Here is a 23,152-nt window from a genome sequence, read left to right as displayed (position 1 = left end):
GTAAAACCCTCCCCGCCTGAACATAAGACCCACCTCCCTAAAAAAATGAGTTTTGTCCCATCAGTGGCTGACACAGACATGGGGACCAAACCCAGACCTATCCTGGGAATCTCTGCTCACAAACAGGCAGGGACAGAAGACCATCCTCCATCCTTGCTTCGTGATGCCAAACTCTATTATAAAACATTCGCTTGAGAAAAGTATCAAATGTTTATTTCTATTACAAATAGCAAACATTTCCCAAATGGCTTCTGAAACCAGTCGTGTGCATGTTTTTACATTTTTAAATGTTTCCAAACTCTTTTGAAATTTGTAGTGATTGAGACAGGTTTTTGGGTTTAGTATTACCACTCATGTCACATTTTGCCTGATTTCCAATCATCTGTGGTCTCCTTGATTAGTAAGGCACTTGATTTTATCTTTTACTGAGGGCCTTTGAATGTAGCAAAATGTTGAAATGATTCATCCTTCATAATAAAAGACTTCAAAGGGATCCAAGTTAAACTTCAGGATTCTGAAGAGCATGCTAGACAGTCAACTTCTTGCATTTCAACTTCAGGACCATGAGCCTAGTGGAGAATTTTGCTAAAAATGCCTAATGAGCATGTTAGTCACGTCTAAAAATCATCTGTTTTCCACATGTTCACATTCGTACATATACGGTGTGTGCATTTCATCCGACATTAATTTATTATGTAGCAAGATATAGTTTAGGCTATTCATTTCCACTGATCCATTCCCTGAACATCAGAGGCCCCTGCAAAAGAAAAACAAAGCGAATTCCTTAGGGTGGGAGCCATGCCTGACCCAAACCAGAGAAACAGCATGGCACCTGATTCAAGCTTTGTCTATATGGGTTCCAGTTGGAAACATAAAGTTGAAATCCATCAGGTGATTGGTTTTAAATCAACAATTCAGAAACGCTTTTCTTTCGTACTTATATGAACGCTACCTTATGTTTTCAAAGGAAGCATTCGGACTCAGTTTTTAGAAAGACAAAAGATATTCAGTGTGTGTTTAGTGTTAAAAACGATTTTAGAAGTGATAGTGAAGGCTGAAAAGTGAACACACAATTAAAAATAAAGAGCTCTCTTTTTAATAGATCTTAAAAGTTTTCATCACAAGGAAATAATAGTCTATAACTATGTGTGGTGATGGATGTTAACTAGACTTCTTGTGGTGATCATTTCAATATGTACACAAATATCGGAACCCTTGTGTTGCACACCTGAACTAACATAATGTTGTATAACAATTATACCACAATTATTTTTACAAAAAGATCTCTTTTTTAAATATATAGTTAAAGTATGTAGTTCTCCATTTCTTGCAATGGATTTAATGAGGAACTGCTACATGGAAGTACTGAGGAGTACCAACGGTGATGAAATACACCCTGGGGTGTCCAAAACTTAAAAGAAAATAGATACCTAAGTGCCCGTAATGCTGGGCAGGCTGTGATAAATAGAAAACTATACACTCATTGAGACTGCAAAGAAAAGGCAATCAGTAATCCTTCGAATGATATTTCCATATAAATTAGGCTTTAAGAGGTAAGAAGGATCTCAACACCCAGAAATGATGTCTCAGAAAGAACAGCATGGCCATAGGCCAAACTCAGGAGAAGGGCGACACAGCCCTAAGGCAGCGGGTAGTTGGGAGGGGGGTGTACACTAGAAGTCAGGGGGCAGGGATATCACCTGCCACTGAAATGGTAAATTAGGGTCAGGTTGTAAAGGGCTCCAAATACCAGCCAGGGAGTTACAAAATTTCTCTGCAGAAAATGGGTCCCAAGAAGGTTTTGACCAAAGAAGGGGGTTAGAAAGATGAATCTGATGGTAAGCAGAAGGACGAAAGTTGCAAAGAATAGGATGGAAAGATTTGCTAGGAGCCAGGGATACCAGCTTACATGAACATCAGGTGGGTGGAGACAGAAAAGAGAAAGGATAAAATTCAGTATTAAATCAGCATTTGGTAACTGATCTCATCTCGGGGGCAAAAGATGATCCAAAACTTTCTACCTGGGAGAGGTGGAGCGACAGAGATAGAATTAAGGAAGAGAGAGAACTCAAGAGAAAATGTAGATTTTTGCAAACAAGTCATTGATGTCCCCCCCCCTTTTTTTTTTAAGTGATGTCTGATTGGAGTCTTAAAGTCTTAAGTTTCACTGGTTAAAAAGAGGAAGAAAAAAAAGAGGCACACTCTAGCCAGAGGTGAAAACATGAGCAAAGCCACAGAGGTGAGAACTCTTGAGAGGCTGTCAAAATAGGAAGGAAGAAAGAATGGAGGCGTAAAATAGGACCAAGTAGCAGGAATGGCAGAGAGGGGCGAACGTGAGAAATATTTAGGAGGCAAAATCAATAACATCTGATGATGTGTGGGATAAAGAAGACAAGGGAGTCAAGCAAGTATCTCAGGTTTCAAGCTTAAGTGACCCCTGGGATTTCGCTCCCACATCTGAAATGGAGAATAGATGTGGAGGAGGTAACAAACGGGGGAAAGATGATGGATGTCACTTGGCCAGAGCTGCATTAAGGGGTCTGGGAGCCAGAGGGACAGCTTCCACTCAGACATGGAGGTGCAGAGCTGAGCCTAGGGAAGTGAAGAGCTCGTATAATAATAAAGATGTAAGGGACATTAGGATGTAGGCAGTAAATAAAACCATGCGTGTAGTTGGTGTCACTTTGAGAAAGCCAAGGGGAAAGTGCACGTATCTCTCTCTACAGATGGAAGACCCCCAAAGTGAGCACCATTTAGATTAAAAGAAATCATCTGAAAGTAGTATCATAAGGAGATATCAGTATTATAAGACCAAAGAAAACGAATAACTGCCGCAAATGACGATGCAAGATTCATTCATTAACATGCTACTTACTATTCCACTGACAGCTTGAATCACCTGGATAAGCAAAAACAATTGCCTTTCATGAATCCCTGCTGATAAATGGAACTATCTTCTAATGCCCACCAGGATATCTGGAGCCATGCTTCCTGCTTTCTGTACCCGATGTTTCATTGTAATCAGTGCTCACACTTTGAACATTCCAATATGGTACAGCAATCTGAGAGGCGAGGCCATTTACAAGAAATGTCCATCTAATGCTCTACCTGAAGACAAGAGAGTTCTTCATCGTGGGGCCCTATTCATCAAAGTTTAAGAATTTAGGTCTCCTTGATTAACAAAAACTTACCTCTGGGAAACTAAAAGCATCTGATTTAATAGAGCTGGCAAATCGGCACCGGGTTCACTGACATCCACAGTGCATGGGATCCACCCAAGGAACTTTTGTGGGTTCTGCCTGAGCAGCCCAAGGAGTCCTTTTTTCAAGACTTGCATAAAGGTAGCAAGTGAATGACATCACCTGAAACGGACGCTCTTGGACGAGCTGACACCACATTTAACAGAAGGCTGAGAAATGCAGCAACTCAATCAGCTCAAATTGGCATGGCGGCCGAACTTGATCTGCCAAGAATTCTCCCTCCTGGAGCTTGATAACAGAATAAACGTCTAGAACCTCTGGGTCTTCAATTATTAAATGCAGCAACTTATGTAACCAAAGTCGAATAACCTCGCAGGCTTGCTGACCACCCTTCGAGATAGAAACACCCAATAGTACAACGGGTGAAACTGATCTGGCTGGAAGGCTGGCAGAGGGAGAGAAGGAAGGGATCAGAATCTCAGGCCGCCTTCCACCCTTAATTACAGGAGAGAGCGGCTCATTCATGGCTGCCCGCCCTGAGGTTTCTAACTCTCCAGTCCCCTCTGCCCGCCTGCCGCCCCCCAGGGGAGGTTGTGTCCTTCTTTTCTTTCTTGTGTCAGATTTCGGGCTGACACGTGGTAATTGATTCCGTTGCTGGTTAGACGGGTGTTAAGTGGGAGGGATGAAGTTTCAGTGAAAACAAATAGCACTTCATGGGTTTGACCTTTCCTCTTTGGAGCTTTTGTTGTGGTCGGCTCTGGGATGTGCAGCTCAAAAACTGCGTGAGCCCGTCGTGTCTGTGTCTGCAGTTCCCCTGATTCACCTTCGTCAGCTCCCAATGTGCCGATGACAGCTAGATTGTCTCAGTGTCGCTTCTGGCTTGATGACAGCCCAGCAGCAGGTGGAGGCTCCGAGAATTGGTGTCTGAGAGACAGCAATGGCCGAGCAGGGCCTGAGCCTTCTAGGACAGCATCCCCTTCATGGAAAAGACTTACATTCTGGAGATAAGATGAAGAAACCTTTTAATGACAGCACACCTGATCCCAGGGCTGCTCCCAAAATCTGTGGCACAGTTTCAGTGTTCGGCTCCGTCCGCCAGAAGGAGGCATCAGCACTGAGCCAGGGAAATGCTTGGGCTTTTCAAGGAAGAAAACAGATAGACCCTGAAGGAGCTACGGGGCCCAGGCAACATGTACTGGCAGGAAACAGGTAAGGATGATGGTGCTGGACCCTCAGGCCTCCAGATCAGTTTATCCACAGGAGAACATTCTCCTGTCCTACGAGATGCAACACCTTTATTAGTTTGCTTCTGCTGCCATAACAATGTACCACAGACCGGGTGGCTTAAACAGAAACGTATATTCTCACAGCCCTAAGAGGCCAGAAGGCTGACCTCAAGGTGTCAGCAGCCTCTCTCCTTGGCTTGTGGATGACCATCTTCTCCCTGTGTCCTCACATGGTCTTCCCTCTGTGTGTGTCTGTGTCTTAATCTTCTCTTTTTTTAAGGACCCCCATCATATTGGATTAGGGCCCACCATAATGACTTCATTTAAACTTAGTTGTCTCTTTGAAGCCCTCTCTGCAAACACAATCACATTCAGAGGTACTGGGGGTTAAGACCTCAACATATGAATTTATGGGGAAACACAGCTCAGCTCATAACAACACCTTGACAAGAATTTCAAGAGGCGGTATTAGCATGCTGCTGAGGTGAGCAAGCGATGGTCACACAAATGAGGTAGAAATGCCAGAAGAGCCATAATGAAGAGTGAAGGAAGAATCCAGCAGCTTCTTCCTTCCAGTGAAGGAAGAAGTGAGCAGCTAGAGTGACACATCATGTAAGTCCAGAAAACCCAGCAGATGCTGTTCCACGGAAAGGCCCAGAGGGTATTCCATTAACTAAAGCAACAAGGAGTGTGCCGGTAAGGACGCTGCTATCATCACTGAAAATCTCAGTGGGTACCATTCTCTGTAGGGCAAGACTGATGTTAGGAGACACCATTACAGAAGTAGGTTCACTGGTAACCCTGGGGATGATAGGATCCAAAATATTAGAGACCGGGCAGCTATGCTCAGCTCTCAGATGCCAGATAGACAATTATCCTACTGGGTGCCGAGGAGGGAGTGATCCTCTGGGGATCATGCAGGCATGGATAAGAGATGATTGCTAGAGAACAGCACCCCTAGAGGCCAGACAGAGCAGCCACCCAGGATACTGCTCCATCTATCCCATCAGAAGAATCAATGCTGGACAATCAGGATGTTGGGTGAGAGAACCCATCCCACAGACACTACCCCAGTCCCCAAATGTGTAATGGGAACAGACATACTTGATAGTCGCAAACGTCTAAACAGACAAGAGCTATCATAGCAAGGAAGGTTAAGAGGAAGCTTCTCCAACTGCCTCCTACCCCAGCCGAGTTAGTAAATAAAAAACATTATCATGCCCTGGGGTGGGGAGAGGGGAAGGTTTGGATTTTAAAGCTTAGAAATACCCTTAAAGACCTACAGAATGCAGAGTGTGGTCCCTATCATATCACCATTTAATTAATCAGTCTGGTCCCTGCAGAAACCATACGGGTCCTGGAGGATGACCGACTCCCACAGACTTAAACAAGCAGCAGCCCACAGCTGGCGCTGAAGCTCCCTTGCCAGATAGTGTATCTTTACATAAACACAGGCTCAGGTACACGGCACGCAGCCTTTGATCTGGGGACTCTGTCCTTTTCATCCTTATCAAAAAGGAGGATCAGAGACAGTTCGAATTTGCTCAGAACAGACAACCATATTCACTTACAGTGTTGACGCAGGGCTATGTTAACTCTCTCCTCTCTGCCATAATACAGCTTGAGGAGACCTGGACCAGCTGGTCATCCACAGAACACCACGCTGGTGATGACATCACGTAAACCAGAGCTGGTGAGTGAGAAGTGTCAAGAATGCTCAGGGCCTTTGAAAGTCAGACTCAGGCTATAAAGAAAATGGGAAATAACCATCAGGGGCCACATCAATAAACTGTTTAAAGGTCTGGGGTCTGGGGCGTGTCAGGAGATCTCAGCCAAAGTAAAGAACAAATTATCGTATCCCACCCCTCCAAACACAAAAACAAAAACGCTGCAGCTCCAAATCCAGTGGGCTTTTTTAGGTCTTGGAGACACCAGTTCCACAGCTGGGAATATTGCTCACATCCATATAACAAGGGACAAAATGACAGCCACGAGACGGAAAGGCTCTGCAAAAGGTCCCAGCTACAGGGCCAAGTGGCTTGAGCCTTGTGGCCCAGCAGACCCCAGGGCATTAGACATATTGGTGATGGCAAAGGACACTCGTATGGAGTTTTTGGCAAACCACACTAGAAAAAAATCACAACTCAGACACTTGGAGTTCTGGGGCAAGGTTACATAAATAACTACATAACTTTAGAATAAACAGCTCCCAGCATGCTATTGGGCCCTGGAAGAGATGGGAGTACCTGACCGTGGGACACCAGGTAACCAATCATCCATGCTGAGCTGGGCTCCATCACACCCATAAACCCACATGGTTGGGCATGCCCAATAGCAATCCATTGTGAGATGCAAGTGGTACATCCAGGGCAGAAGCAAGTCATACTAGCAGGTATCCCGGACCCCCATGTTATTCACCATTGTTCCATCAGTGCCTCTCCTTAGCTCATACCTATGGCCACATGGAGAGTCCATTATGACCAACTGTTGGAGGAGGAAAAAGCCCACACTTGATTTATCCATGAGTCAGCTGAATATGAAGGCACAAGCCAAATATAGCCAGTGGCTACAGAGACAGCTTCATTCAAGTGGTAGCCTTGACAGACAGTGGTTAGAGGGAATCATCCCAATGGTCAGAGCTTTGGACGGCACACACTCTGGTTAAAGGGGAATTGGAAATCGCCAGTGTACAGATACCATCAGCTTCTTACACAGTGATTGGACTTGGGTAGACAGCAACATCCCTGGGTAGTTTATCTCACTGGTCCCCAAATCTAGTTGAGCATCAGAACCACCTGTAAAGTTTTTAAAGCATATAGATGCCTAAGCCCACCTCAAAATTACTGAAATAAATGCCCCAGATATGGTGCTAATAAATCTATAGTTTATGTAAGATCCTTCAGTGATTCTAATATTGCTAGTCCTTGAACTGGTATTTGGGAAACATTTGTCTAAGTAATTGGCAACGCCACAATGAAGGACAAAAATATTGACAATTAATGCAAACACACAACTAACTCTATTGTGATAATCATTTCACAACATATATGTGTATCAAATCATCACACTGTACACCTTAAACTTACACAGTGTTATGTGTCAATTATATCTCATAAAACAGGAGGAAAAAAGAAAAAGAAATCAATTTTTTCTAAAAAGCAAGTACTGGTAAGACTATATGCTTTAATATATGTCAACTTTTTAATTCTCACGACTGCCCTCTGAGGTATGGTAACCCCATTTGGTAGGTGAGAACACTTACGTGACATGACTTACTCAAGGTCATATAGCAAGTGAAGGATGGAGGTAGTATTTGAACTTAGTCTGAGTCTAGAGTCCTTATGCTTAATCATGATGCTTAGTGGAAAAGGCAGTCCAGGAAAGAGAAGGGGGAAGAAAATTCTGTAATCCACAAGCATGTACAGTTTGTAGGGCTAATTTTTTTTTTCGGTACGCAGGCCTCTCACTGTTGTGGCCTCTCCCGTTGCGGAGCACAGGCTCCAGACACGCAGGCTCAGTGGCCATGGCTCACGGGCCCAGCCGCTCCGCGGCACGTGGGATCCTCCCGGACCGGGGCACGAACCCGGATCCCCTGCATCAGCAGGCAGACTCTCAACCACTGCGCCACCAGGGAAGCCCTGTAGGGCTAATTTTGTATTTACCTTAAATGAAGACATATTGCTTTTCCAAATAGTTTGACTTCAATCTCCCTTTACAATAGCATGTGCGCGCCATCTAGTGGCTAGATAAGTCTGCTTGATGAGTGTTAAACTGCCCTGCGTTAGCAAGATCGGCCGAGAACAGGAAACTTGTCATTGAAATTTAGTAGATGCAAGTTTCCAGTTCCAGAATGAATGAATTCCAACTCCAGGAGGATGAATTCTTTGACTTCCAGAAAAAGTTTTTAAAATATAGTAAGGATATAAAGATGAGAAAAATTAATCAAAATGGGTGAAGTCAACAATAGCCACAGAAATGATGTCAGATCAGGTTTTGTTTTGTTTTGTTTTGTTTAATGAAAATGCAATAGTAATAAAACATAAAAAGAAAAAAGCCATATGGCAAATCATTATTAACTTTGTATCCTTATAATGAACTTACTATATGCACACACTAAAAACTTTTCATGACCAATCACTTTTTCCAGGACTTATCTTCGTTCAGCATCCTTTTCCTGTCCAGGTATTAAGATACCGTCTGCCCCCACCTCTACTGCATGAGACTTCATGGCTACCCAACAGGATGAAAGGTGATGGAAGTTTAGTAACCCATGACTTGTCTTCTCTCTAATGTCCATGGGATTGATTTTCTCCCAAGATCTCTTAAACCCAGATAGGCAGAGGCAAGGCAGCAAGGTACTGAACTTACACAATAGGAATCAGTTCGCTATGTGGGAAGCAAGTCCAGGAAGAAGGGCCATGAGCAGGAGATGATGTCAGGGCCCCAGGAGTCATCATCCAGGTCCAGAACCAGTGTCAAACAGTTGGAAGACAGAGGAGTAGCTCTGTGGGCGGAGTCTGGCCTACCCAGCCTCTGACAAGCTTTCTTTCCAGCATTCTGCAAGCATCAGGGTTCATCCCACAGCTTCTTTAATGCTCATACTCAACTTTAAATAGCTCTTTAGCAGGATTCATTTCAGGGACAAATGTTCTCCGAATGTGAACCTCGAAAATATGATGTTAATTGAAAAAAGCCAGACACAAAGGGCATACATAGTATGCTTTCATTGCTATGACATAGGCTGCATAGGGGACTCCACAGAGATAGAAAGCAAATTGGTGGTTTCCAGGAGATGGGGAGCGGGGAGGAAGGGGGGAAAACGGCTTCATGGGTAAAGGATTTTACTTTGGAGTGATGAAAATGTTCTGGAACTCGATAGAAGGGCTCATTACACAACACTGTGAATGCAGTAAATGTCCCTGGGTTTTTGAAATGGTTAATTTTATGTTATTTGAATGTTACCTCCTGTGGCCAAAACCAGAAATACCACAAATGAAAAATTTTATCTTTTGTCTTAGGATTTTAGACCAGGGTATTTTAAATTTTGAATATTTGGTGAGAGTTGTTTATAAGATTTAGTTAGAGACCTCAGGCCACCCTTTAAAGTGAGAAGGTTATCAGAGCCTTCTGTGTGAACAGGATTTAATAGCGAGAAGGGGGAGTAAAAAGATACCACCTGGGCTCCGGGGAAGGGAAAACAGAGCTCATTCTTAGCAGCGAAGTTGTTCTAAAAAGAAGCAAGAAGACAAGCCGCTCCCACTGCAGATCTGCGCTTTGTAACAGGTTCTATGTTTAGATGGGTGGGGTAGAATTCCTGACAAGAATCAAGGAGGTTCTTGTCTCTGGGGAGTTCCCAGCTTCATGCTTCTAGGGCACAAGAAACCCGGAGCCTGGAAGAATCCAGCACCTCATCGGCAAAGCTTTCTCTCAAGAAGCATCAGAAGGCAATCAGCGATTGGCCAACAAGCACAAGTTCCAAACACACACCCAGTTAATGAAAACCACACACACACAAACACACACAACCTAGAGATATTTTGTACCTGCCAGTGACAATCTGAAGCAGGAAAAGCAGACGGAAAATAGCCACAGGGGCTTTATTCTGAATAGTCTGCATCGAAGGGGGAATTGAGTTTCTCAAAAAATAAAGACTTTCGGTTTACACACTGTTTTTGCCAAAAGGCATTTTTTATTTTGGGTGCTTTGGGAAGACTTCAGAGTCCTCGGGTTTGGGGCCAAAGATGCCTGCGTGTTGCAATCCTAAACCTTTGGCAGTGACGAAAACATGTTTGCAAGTGGAAAGTTTTCGGCGTGGGGTTTTTCGTGTTGTTTTGTTTGGGTGTGTATTTGCCTGCTTGGTGGCAAAGGGTTTCCTCTGCATCTTCCCAGAACCGGGGAGCAGGAGTCAGCACTCCATTTGGGATGTTGGCCCCAAACCACCTGCACCCCCAACTTGTCCATCCTGTATGCCCTGGGGCAAGAAAAGAAGCCAAGAAGCTTAGGGTACTACCCTTTTCCTGCCTTCAAGCCGAACCGGAAGGCTTGGAGAGTCAGATGAGGGGCCAGGAGGAGTTCCGTCTCCATCACTGTGGGTTTCATGTGGGCTGAGTGGATTTCTGCATTGCAGGCTCTGATTAACGCAGTTTGCTCCTTATGTCTCACCCTAGCAGGACACATTTCTACTCTTTCCATCTTTCTGTGGCTACTACCTGTGCTGAGGTAACAGTTTGATATATTAACTCTGGCTTTCTGTCTATTAAAACTGGGCAACCACATGGAACAACTAAGCCCGTGCACCGCAACTACTGAGCCTGCACTCTAGAGCCGCAAGCCACAACTACTGAAGCCCGCGGGCCACAACTACTGAGCCCACGTGCCTAGAGCCCGTCCTCCAAAACAAGAGAAGCCACACAAGGAGAAGCCCGCGCACCACAATGAGGAGTAGCCCCTGCTCGCCGCAACTAGAGAAAAGCCTGCGTGCAGCAACGAAGACCTAACGCAGCCAAAAATAAAATTAAACAAATATTTTTTTAAAAAAAACATAAAAAATAATCTAAAAAAAAAGAAAAACAAAAACTGGGCAACCAGAGAAGACCAGTCCTGCAGAATGTAGAGACAAAAAGAATGCAACTTGCAGAGAACTCTACATCTTAACAGAGCAGGAACAATAGTCTTGAAAACCAAGTCTTTCAATGCACAAGATTCAGGTACTTTGGAATTCACAAGCTAAGCCTGGTCCCTGGTATAAACTGCTACTGCGAGAACAAAGGAGGGTCCCAGTGTGCCACCCAGACGCTGGACAAGGGCAGAAGCAGGACTGAGAGTGACCAGACGCTGTAGAGAGCGCCAGAGTCAGAACCCCAGACTCATCTGTCACCAGCCCCCGTCGGGGAGCTGAGAGGCAACAGAGGCCCCACTCAGTCCTATGGATATTCCAAAGAGCTCTGAGCTCAAGGGCCACTCTCCCAACCCTGGACCTTGCCCAGGGTAGGATCCCTGCTGACAGCGGCTGCGCTTCGCCCATCGCCATCCGCCAAGATGCTCCTCCCACCTCTGTGTCTGGTGTGCATCTAAGCACTTTGCACTCAGAAAACCCAAAACTGATGGCTGCAATCGTCCTCCTCTCCACCTCAGCCCTCTGCAACCCAGTCTCCTTCCCAACTGGCCTTTCATGATAAGTGCATCTTCTGAGTAACTCACATGAGATTCTTGGCATGGGCTCTGCTGTCTCCATCTCCCACCCACCCCCCAGCCGCCCCACCACCCCCAGAGCTCATCTACTGCCAATACCACTGATTCTACCTCCCTGGTGTCTTTTCCATCTGCCCATGGTTTTCATTACCATTGCCACCGCCTGATGCAGGAATCTCCTCCTGTCTCAACAGAAACAATTTAGTATTCTCCTAAATAATACCTCCCTTGGGCTCTCCCACATGAATTCTTGTAAACTTCTGCACTGTTTCTACTCTGGCTCCTGTTTCTCTATTCCTCTCTATTCCTCCTCCTTCTTTCTCATCTCCACCACCACATTCTCCAGTGAGAATTCACCACCACTCCCATTCTCTGTGCCGGACAGACTACATTTTTCAGTGTCTCAAATACAGGGGTGATAGTCTCTCCCCTTAAATCCTGCATGAAAGCTGTTCTCTCTGCCCTTTTCTCCCGTCTAACTCCTAAGCATCTTTCAGATGTCACTTCCTCTAAGAAGGCCTACCATGCTTTCAGCAACACATGGCAGGAACACTGATTCCCACTGGCAGAAACAGTAAGGAAATGTATTAACAGCATTTAACAGGAAACATGAAGGTAGGGTTTGGGTTCATTGGTGCCATGCTGTCATCAACCACCCTGTTTCTTCCTTCTTGTTTCTTTGCCATCCCTAGCGTTGGCTTCATCTTTAGGCCGGTAGCAAGATGTTTGCCACAGTTCTAGACACCACATCCAGACACTCCAAAGTCCAGAGGAAATGGGAGTTTTTCTTCCCGTACTTTCTCTCAGGTGAGAAGGGACTTTTGCAGAAACATCCCCTCCTTCCCTGCCCCCCACCACTAGAACCTCCCTTACATTTCATTGGTCACAATTAGTTCACATGTCCAACACTCAGCTTATCACAGGTGAGGGGAATGTCACTACTGGTGTTGCCTGTTGGACCACCTCTCAGACCTGGATGTAGGGTCAGCTTCCCCAGAGGTGCGTGACTGTGCTGAAGAGAGAGCAGACATCTGATCAGAACCCAGATTTCATTTGGAAAGAAGTAGGAAGCAAAGACAATCAGCAGAGTTTACTCTTCTTCCCATTTAGTTCTATGTTCCTTTTGCAGCTGTATTAGTCCATTCAGGCTGCTATAACAGAATACCACAGACATGGTGGCTTATAAACAAATACAGAACTTTATTTCTCACAGCTCTGAAAGGTGAGAAGTCCAAGATCAAGGCTCTGGCAGATTTGGTGTCTGGGGAGGGCCCACTTCTTGGTTCACAGACAACTGTCTTCTACCCGTGTCCTCACAGAGTGGGAAGGGTGGGGGAGCGTGTCTCTGGCATCCTTTCAACAAGGACACTAATCCCATTCATGAGGGCTCCACCTTCATGACCTCATCTAACCCTAAATACCTCCCAAAGGCTCCACCTCCTAATACCATCATATTGGGAGTTAGGATTTCAACATATGAATTGGAGGGTGGGGGAGACAAAAACATTTAATCCGTTGCATTCTACCCCTGGCCCCCCAAAACTCATGTTCTTCTCATATGCAAAATACATACATTCCATCCCAACAGTCCCCAAAGTCTTAACTCCTTCCAGCATCAACTCAAAAGTCTAAAGTCTCATCTAAACACCATCTAAATCAGATATGGGTGAGACTCGAGGTAGGATTCACTGAGGCAAATTCTCCTTCAGCTGTGAACCTGTGAAACCAGACAAGGTGTGTGCTTCCAAAATACAACAGTGGGAAAGGCATGGGGTAGACATTCCCATTCCAAGAGAAGAAATAAGCAAGAAAGAAGGAGTGTCAGGTCCCAGGAAAGTCCAGAACCTAGCGGAAAAACATTAAACCTTAAAGCTCGAGACTGATCCTCTTTGGCTCAACGCTCTGACCCCCAGGCTCACTCGGGTGGCAATGTCCTCTCCATGGCCGGGCAGGATGACCTCACAGCAGCTCTATGCCTGGGTGCTGCCCCCATAGCTCTACAGCAATTGGCTCATCTTCCACCATCTGGAGAGCACTCACAAAGTTGAAAGTGAGCATACACCATCCTACCGCCATCTCTTCTCCTGGGCCCTCTTCTCCCCTCCACCTCTCCATGCTGAAATCTCATCTTTTAAAGCCCAACCACAATGTCCCATTCCAAAATGAGCCTTTTCTGACCAATCACACATAGTCGTCCAGCATTTTTAGATTTATAACTTCTAATGACACCACAGAGCACCCCATATCATAGTCTTTTGAATATGTGACTTCTTTGAAGCTCCTGAATAGCAAAGCTGATGTGACTTACCTTTGTACTCCCTCTGGAACCCGACCCCGTGCTCTGCACATACTGGGTGTGCTATAGAAGGTCATGAGTGGGTTGGAGGAACACTCAACTTAGGGTCTGTGCTCAAGTATTCTCATCTAAGCTCAGCTGCACATCTACCATGCAAATTGGGGCAAGCCGTTGGGCCTCCCCAGAATAAAATGAGGCTCTCTGGATCAGATGTCTTAAAACCCCATACAGTTCTGTATTTGTTTCCTAAGGCTGCAGCTGCCACAAATTGCCCCAAACTAGGTAATTTAAAACAGAAATCTATTCTCTCCCGATTCCAGAGGCCAGAAGTTGAAAATCAAAATGTCAGCAGATGTGGCTCTTTCTTGGAGGCTCTGAGGAAGAATCTTTTCCATGCCTCTCTCCTAAATGCTGGTGGGTGCCAGCACCCCTGGGTGTTCCTTCGCTTGTAGCTGCATCACTTTAATCTCTGCCTCCATCTTCATATGGCCTTCATCCCTCTGTGTGTCTCTGTGTCTCAAAACTCCTACTCCTTTCTCTTATAAGGACAACAGCCATTGAATTTAAGGCTCACCCTAAATTCAGGATGGTCTCATCCTACCGTCCTTAACTTGACATCTGCAAAGACTCTATTTCCAGATAAGGCTCCATTCACAGTATAAGGCTTAAACGTTTCTTTGGTGGGGGGGAGACACAATTCTACCCATTACAAGCTCTAACACTGCTCAGTTCTGTTAGTTATTCAAGGACCACTGAGGCTGAAATATTTCCTTCTTTTTTAAAAAACTGCCTGAAGATACATACTGTGGATCATTCAACCACTCTTCATTTGAAGGTTGAGATTTTTTTTTAATTTTTCTTTTCATTTCTTAAAATACAGGCAGTGAGTCAGTCTCCAAATTTCAGATGCTGATCCTCTGCACTATAGATCATTTGTTTTGGCTTCTGGTTATCAATCCACAGCCTAGAGGTCCCCAATAGCACCATCTCGAAGGTGTGTCTTGGTCGCAGCTGACCTTTCACTTCCCAGTGCCTTAAAATCCCTGACAATGATGGCAAGAACCCTTGGAAGAATCACAGGGAGGACCCTGTGTTAAGTGAGCCCCTGGCTTGTTTCAAGAGAAGCAGATCAGTCTCAAGGGGCCATAAGAGACCAGCAACACCACCGTAGCCCTGGACATCACACAGAGTGTCCCCACCACATACCAGACAAGTGCCATTTTTGAACTGCATTTGCAGTGGGGCAAGGTCCTGATGCTTCTATCAAGTTGCACCAAATAATGCCAATGATGGATGAGGTGACTCCAAACAAAAGGCAATCATTTTTCTTTCTTACATTTTCTCTGCAGGCTTCATGGCTGGCAAACCAATCCTATAGAACCGAACCCTCTGAGACGGAGCTCCACCCAGAGAACAAGGCTGAGTTGTGTGCCGGGCTTACGTTATGTCTATTTTAAAAGTTGACTTTGGCAGGTGTGTGGACCACTCACACAATATATCTACTCCCAGAAAAGATAAGGGGGAAAAAAATCAAACACTGAATTTTCTTTAAATTCTCACTTGGAAGCGAACAGCTTGGCCTTAAAAAGGGGAGTATAATCCTTGTTTCAATGATGATGAACTAGTTGGAACAAATTATAAAGAAAATATTGGAGCTATAAATAACACATTTTTAAAGAATTGGTGTGCTCAAGTATCTCCTGAGAGGCAAATTCTAAAGAATGTTAATCTCCAGATTATATTCTCTCTGAGGCCATGTTTTTCCAGAACTCTTGGAACGTGTCTAAGTAATGAAATAAACTCAACAATCTTTTTAAGAGTTCACTGTTAAAAGATACTAGGAGCAAACAGATGATTGTAGACTCATGGTTGTACCTTCGGGTAAAGGAAAATGAGAAGAGCTCTAAATCATCCAAGATGAAGAAGTCCCACAGCCAGACATGCTCTGGTTCAAATCATCAGGAATGTTTCAATCCAATGCCAACTTTCTCCCTTACAATAATGAATGTATAAAAAGGGTACATTCAAAAGGGATCTTCACCACCTTTCTGGTTTCTACCTCTGTCCTACCTCAAAAAACTCCTTAAACGCCACCCCCCAGAACCTCCTTTCCTTACACCCTAGAACAAAACAACAAAAATAAACTTTATAAAAATTTATAAAACATAACCTTACAAAACCTGTTATTGAGGCGCTACAATATAATTTTAAACTAATAACGTGAATTTTTCCATGCTGAAGAATTGTATAATTGGGTCACCAAATATAAAAAGACACAGCTGTAATAGAAAACATTTCAGAAAAGGAAATTCATACTTCAAAAGCCCTGACTAATCATAAAGTGATGCAAATTTGAAAGGAAATACTTAGATTATATTTTTACCCAGCTGAGCAGTCAGATGTTTGGAAATGCCCTGGATTTTTCTAAACATTTCCTCCTGTTAACAGCAAAACAGCTCAGATGCTCCAGAAACAAAGGACACACTTTCAAACCTTTATTCTGTGTATTTTTCTTAATTACAGCTGCTCCATTCCAGTTGCAATAAGAGGTCTAATTGTAAAGGCTTTAAAGCTAAGATGTTTACCCGGAGCTGCCAAACAGAGTTATTTTTATGAAAAATACTAAGAAGTGCAAGTCTGGGAATACACACGGAGCTTCAAATGAGAGGCTGGAAAAAGGAGGTGATGAAGGACTTAGCACATTTTCAGTTTGTTTCTCTTACAACCTGTGAGAGAACCCAGACAGTCCATGGGCTCCAGGAGAAAACCCAAGATGGCTGCCGTCCAAGGAGTTTGGCAAAACCCCGGGCAAGGAGAGGCTGTGGTGAGCTGGGCTCCCGGACGGGAAGGTGGTGACAGCTGCAGCTGAGCTGCATGGCCTGTGAGCCCAGAGGACAAGCTCTGGCAACTGCCTGAGCAGTGCCCTGTGGACTTTTCTTCAAAAGTGAAGATGGGGGCATCTGGTCAACCACAGGTGAGGTGGCACTGCAGGGTGAAGCTGTAAACCGTCAACTCAGCCAACCCTAATGAGGACCAGACACCCAGAAGCAATTGCAGAGTTGGCGGGGCGGGAGTGAGAAGTAGGGTTCGCTTGTCTCAAACCACCACCGGCTAAGCAGGCCCGAGGCCAGAGGGAGACAACGTCCCCTGGACTCTCTGGGCAAAAGGCAGAATTAGAAACGCAGATTCAAAACAGGCTCTGGGGGGCTTGTGCCAGATTCGTGCCTGGGTGACTGCCTGGCCCTTTCCCCGAAATAGCACGCGGAACCTGTGAGAAATATGCTCTGGCCCCTTTTAGACCCCGACCCTGAGGACATGAGGGTGGGAACCAGAGGAGTAACATTTGCTCAAAATCCTCATCACCACTTCCTGGCATCAGTTCTCTGGCTCACCGCCTGTCCCTAAGAAATGGGGAAAAAACAGCTCCCAGCAGTGAAACCTGGAGAGTTCTGCCCTGGACAACCTGGGACCCCCTGAGGCCAGGCCCACTGGGGATGGCGCATGCAGGGGAGTTTTCTGCAGAAAACTTGAGTTGAGTTCAACCAGAAGGCTTAACTTTCTAAAGATTTCATGGTCAGCTCTTTCGAGGGTAAAGATTTGTTTTTAAGATTGTTAAATCTGGCCCTCTTAATTACAAGCTAGGTCAGTAAATAAAATGTTCCAATCAAGTCTGCAACTTAATTTTCCACAGTGGGCTCGTGACCTACCGGAAGAACTTACGAACGTATTTGTTTTATTTCTTTGGGACGGAGGAGAGGGGACCTGTAACCACAGTAAGCCATGTGACTCCTTTGTCCACCTCAAGCACACTATTATGGGTTGAACTATGTCCCCCTCAACAGACACCAAATTCATATATTGAAATCCCAACCCCCAGGACCTCAGAATGTGATCTTATTTGAAAGTAGGGTCGTTGCAGATGTAGTTAGTTTAGTTAAAATGTGGTCATATTGACACATGGTGGGCCTCTAATCCAGTATGACTGGTGTCCTTATAAAAAAAAGAGCAGCAGAACCTGGCAGAGAGGACTGGAACAGCCCTTAGGAGGAACCAACCCTGCCAATACCTTGATCTTGAACTTCTGGCCTCCAGAACTGTGAGACAATACATTTCTACTGTTTAAGTCACCCAGTCTGTGGTCCTTTGCTCCAGAAGCCCTAGGAAACCAATACAGTTCCCTGGGCACTTTTGCCCTGTGGGCCTCTCCTCCATGAAATGTATTCAAAAGTACTTTGCAACTGTGTTGGTGTAAAGACAAATAAAATCCAGGCTGGATCATATTCTTTTTTTCCTTCTAATTTTAGAAGAAATGAGAACATTTTTAGCTTAAAAGTCTCATGAGCAGTCAACACTGTACTCCTGGTCGGCCCTGTGGAACTGTTCACTGGAGACCCCAGGCTCAGTCAGGTGTCTCCCTGTGCTTACTCTGTCTTGGTACCATATTGAAATGACCTGTCATTGTGTCTAATGTTCCCTCTCCCTACCCCCTGGCTAAAATAGACACAAGCAAAAAGGCTGACTTATTTATTTTTGTAGCCCCAGCATAGCCTGGCATACAGAAGGTGCTCAAGAAATAACTGTTGAACCGAACAGATAAAGACATAGGGTTATGCAAGGTCATTGCTGAAAAATGAAGCCAAAAAAAAAAGTGTAGAAGAAGGAAATTTTGGCAACAACAGAGCCTTAATAACTAGAGCCTTAGCTCCTGGTAGCGGAGTGAGGATCTGGGAGCACATCCCAGGAAAGTTTTGAAACTGAAATAAAATGAGTGTTTTATAACCATGCATTCTGTTCCATTTTTCTCTCTCTCTTCATCTTTAAATTTATACTTCACTCTCCGGGCCTTGGAGAGTTTTCCTTACATCACAGCTATGTGCCTTTCTTTGGATGAGGGTTTCTCAAATTCCAACTTTTCCACTGAGATTTTCTGACAGTAGATTTGGCCTTTATTTATTCTCTGAATTTTATTTATTTATTTTTTTATACAGCAGGTTCTTATTATCTATTTTATACATATTAGTGTATATATGTCAATTCCAGTCTCCCAATTCATCCCACCACCACCACCACCCTCCACTTCCCCCCTTGGTGCCCATACGTTTGTTCTCTATATCTGTGTCTCTATTTCTGCCTTGCAAACTGTTTCATCTGCACCATTTTTCTAGATTCCACATATATACGTTAATATATGACATTTGTTTTTCTCTTTCTGACTTACTTCACTCTGTATGACAGTCTCTAGGTCCATCCACGTCTCTACAAATAACCCAAATTCGTTCCTCTTTATGGCTGAGTAACACTGCATTGTATATATGTGCCACATCTTCCTTATCCATTCATCTGTCAATGGGCATATAGGTTGCTTCCATGACCTGGCTATTGTAAACAGTGCTACAATGAACACTGGGGTGCATGTGTCTTTTTGAATTACGGTTGTCTCTGGGTATATGCCTATGCCCATTAGTGTGATTGCTGGGTCATATGGTAATTCTATTTTTAGTTTTTTAAGGAACCTCCATACTGTTCTCCATAGTAGCTGTATCAATTTATATTCCCACCAACAGTGCAAGAGGGTTCCCTTTTCTCCACACCCTCTTCAGCATTTATTGTTTGTAGAGTTTTTGATGATTGCCATTCTGACTGGTGAGGTGATACCTCATTGTAGTTTTCATTTGCATTTCTCTAGTAATTAGTGATGTTGAGCAGCTTTTCATGTGCTTCTTGGCCATCTGTATGTCTTCTTTGGAGAAATGTCTATTTAGGTCTTCTGCCCATTTTCTGATTGGGTTGTTTGTTTCTTTAATATTGAGCTGCATGAGCTGTTTATATATTTTGGAGATTAATCCTTTGTCCGTTGATTCATTTGCAAATATTTTCTCCCATTCTGAGGGCTGTCTTTTCGTCTTGTTTATGGTTTCCTTTGCTGTGCAAAAGCTTTGAAGTTTCATTAGGTCCCATCTGTTTATTTTTGGTTTTATTTCCATTATTCTAGGAGGTGGATCAAAAAAGATCTTGCTGTGATTTATGTCAAAGAGTGTTCTTCCTATGTTTTCCTCTAAGAGTTTTATAGTGTCCAGTCTTAAATTTAGGTCTTCAATCCATTTTGAGTTTGCTTTTGTGTATGATGTTAGGGAGTGTTCTAATTTCATTCTTCCCATGTAGCTGTCCAATTTTCCCAGCATCACTTATTGAAGACTGTCTTTTCTCCATTGCATATCCTTGTCTCCTTTGTCATAGGTTTAGTTGACCATAAGTGCATGGGTTTATCTCTGGTCTTTCTATCCTGTTCCATTGATCTATATTTATGTTTTTGTCCCAGTACCATATTGTCTTGATTACTGTAGCAATGTAGTATAGTCTGAAATCAGGGAGTCTTGATTCCTCCAGCTTCATTTTTTTTCCTCAAGATTGCTTTGGCTATTCGGGGTCTTTTGTGTCTCCATACAAATTTTAAGACTTTTGTTCTGTAAAACATGCCATTGGTAATTTTATAGGGATTGCACTGAATCTGTAGATTGCTTTGGGTAGTATAGTCCTTTTCACAATATTGATTCTTCCAATCCAAGAACATGGTATATCTGTCCATCTGTTTGTGTCATCTTTGATTTCTTTCATCAGTGTCTTATAGATTTCTGAGTACAGGTCTTTAATCTCCTTAGGTAAGTTTATTCCTAGGTATTTTATTCTTTTTGTTGAAATGCTGAATGGGATTGTTTCCTTAATTTCTCTTTCTGATCTTTCATTGTTAGTGTATAGGAATGCAAGAGATTTTTGTGCGTTAATTTTGTATCCTGCCACTTTACCAAATTCACTGATTAGCTCTAGTAGTTTTCTCGTGGCATCTTTGGGATTCTCTATGTATAGTATCATGTCATCTGCAAACAGTGACAGTTTTCCTTCTTCTTTTCTAATTTCTATTCCTTTTATTTCTTCTTCTTCTCTGATTGCCGTGGCTAGGACTTCCAAAACTACGTTGAATAATAGTGGTGAGAGTGGACATCCTGTCTTGCTCCTGATCTTAGAGGAAATGGTTTCAGTTTTTCACCATTGAGAACGATGTTGGCTGTGGGTTTGTCATATATGGCCTTTGTGATGTTGAGGTAGGTTCCCTCTATGGCCACTTTCTGCAGAGTTTTTATCACATATCGGCGTTGAATTTTGTCGAAAGCTTTTTCTACACCTATTGAGATGATCGTATGGTTTTTATTCTTCAATTTGTTAATATGCTGTATCACATTGATTGATTTATATATATTGAAAAATCCTTGCATCCCTGGGATAAATCCCACTTGATCATGGTGTGTGATCCTTTTAATGTGTTGTTGGATTGTGTTTGCTAGTATTTTGTTGAGAATTTTTGCATCTACATTCACCAGTGATATTGGTCTGTATTTCTTTTTTTGTAGTATCTTTGTCTTCTCTTCATTTTTGCTTGTCTGTAAAGCTTTTGATTTCTCCATCAAATATGAATGAGATCCTTGCCAGGTAGAGTAATCTTGGTTGTAGGTTCCTCCCTTTCATCACTTTAAATATATCATGCCACTCCCTTCTGGCTTGTAGAGTTTCTGCTGAGAAATCAGCTGTTAACCTTATGGGAGTTCCTTTGTATATTATTTGTCATTTTTCCCTTGTTGCTTTTAATAATTTTTCTTTGTCTATAATTTTTGTTAGTTTGTTTACTATGTATCTCAGCGTGTTTCTCCTTGGGTTTATCCTGCCTGGGACTCTCTGCGCTTCCTGGACTTGGGTGGCTATTTCCTTTCCCATGTTATGGAAGTTTTTGACTGTAATCTCTTCAAATATTTTCTGTGGTCCTTTCTCTCTCTTTTCTCCTTCTGGGACCCCTATAATGTGAATGTTGTTGCGTTTAATGTTGTCCCAGAGGTCTCTTAGGCTGTCTTCATTTCTTTTCATTCTTTTTTCTTTATTCTGTTCCACAGTAGTGAATTTCACCAGTCTGTCTTCCAGGTCACTTATCCATTCTTCTGCCTCAGTTATTCTCCTATTGATTCCTTCTAGTGTAGTTTTCATTTCAGTTACTGTATTGTTCATCTCTGTTTGTTTGTTCTTTCATTCTTCTAGGCCTTTGTTAAACATTTCTTGCATCTTCTCAATCTTTGCCTCCATTCTTTTTCCGAGGTCCTGGATCATCTTCACTATCATTATTCTTTTTCTGGAAGGTTGCCTATCTCCACTTCATTTAGTTGTTTTTCTGGGGTTTTATCTTGTTCCTTCATCTGGTACATAGCCCTCTGCCTTTTCATCTTGTCTATCTTTCTGTGAATGTGGTTTTTGTTCCACAGGCTGCAGGATTGTAGTTCTTCTTGCTTCTGCTGTCTGCCCTCTGGTGGATGAGGCTATCTAAGAGGCTTGTGCAAGCTTCCTGATGGGAGGGACTGGTGGTGGGTAGAGCTGAGTGTTGCTCTGGTGGGCAGAGCTCAGTAAAACTTTAATCCACTTGTCTGCTGATGGGTGGGGCTGGGTTCCCTCCCTCTTGGTTTTTTGGCCTGAGGTGATCCAACACTGGAGCCTACCCGGCTCTTTGGTGGGGCTAGTGGTGTACTGTGGGAGGGCTCATGCCAAGGAGTACTTCCCAGAACTTCTGTTGCCAGTGTCCTTGTCCCCATGGTGAGCCACATCCACCCCTCACCTCTGCAGGAGACCCTCTAACACTAGCAGGTAGGTCCGGTTCAGTCTCCCCTGGGTCCTAATGTGCACAGTACTTTGTGGGTGCCCTCCAAGACTGCAGTCTCCACTTACCGCAGTCCTGTCGAATCCTGCAATCAAATCCTGCCAGGCTTCAAAGTCTGATTCTCTAGGAATTCCTCCTCCCGTTGCCAGACCCCCAGGTTGGGAAGCCTAACATTGGAATGGGAAGCCACTCCAGTGGGTGGACCTCTGTGGTATAAGTGTTCTCCAGTTTGTGAGTCACCCACCCAGTGGCCATGGGATTTGATTTTATTATGATTGCGCCCCTCCTACTGTCTCACTGCAGCTTCTCTCCTGTCCTTGGATGTGGGGCATCTTTCTTGGTGAGTTCCAGTGTCCTCCTGTCAATGACCGTTCAGCACTTAGTTGTGATTCCGGTGCTCTCACAAGAGGAAGTGAGTGCACGTCCTTCTACTCCGCCATCTTGAACCCAGATTTGGCCTTTCTAAACCCAACCTCATTTATGGTTCATGAAAACTTTAGAGTCTAAGTTGTTCTCATCTCTGGACAATTTCTACCTTTCCTGCTGA

The 23,152-nt window shown here is 43.9% G+C and overlaps 1 protein-coding gene across 1 annotated transcript in view; it reads right to left on the bottom strand.

The window, feature by feature from the left end:
• Positions 1 to 547: 547 nt before the first annotated feature.
• SETD4 (SET domain containing 4) overlaps positions 548 to 23,152 on the bottom strand; it is a 219,920-nt gene continuing 197,315 nt past the window's right edge. Inside the window, exon 15 of the transcript XR_003431588.1 lies at positions 548 to 757. The gene's annotated coding sequence lies outside the window, so the exon portion shown is untranslated. The remainder of the gene's footprint in view (positions 758 to 23,152) is intronic.

This window comes from Aethalodelphis obliquidens, unplaced genomic scaffold, assembly GCF_003676395.1.
Source record: "Aethalodelphis obliquidens isolate GAN/ISIS:26980383/991018 unplaced genomic scaffold, ASM367639v1 scaffold1, whole genome shotgun sequence".
NCBI classification, from domain to species: domain Eukaryota; kingdom Metazoa; phylum Chordata; class Mammalia; order Artiodactyla; family Delphinidae; genus Aethalodelphis; species Aethalodelphis obliquidens.
Note: the sequence above shows the minus strand (reverse complement) of the source record. Positions and strands in the feature narration are given on the sequence as shown.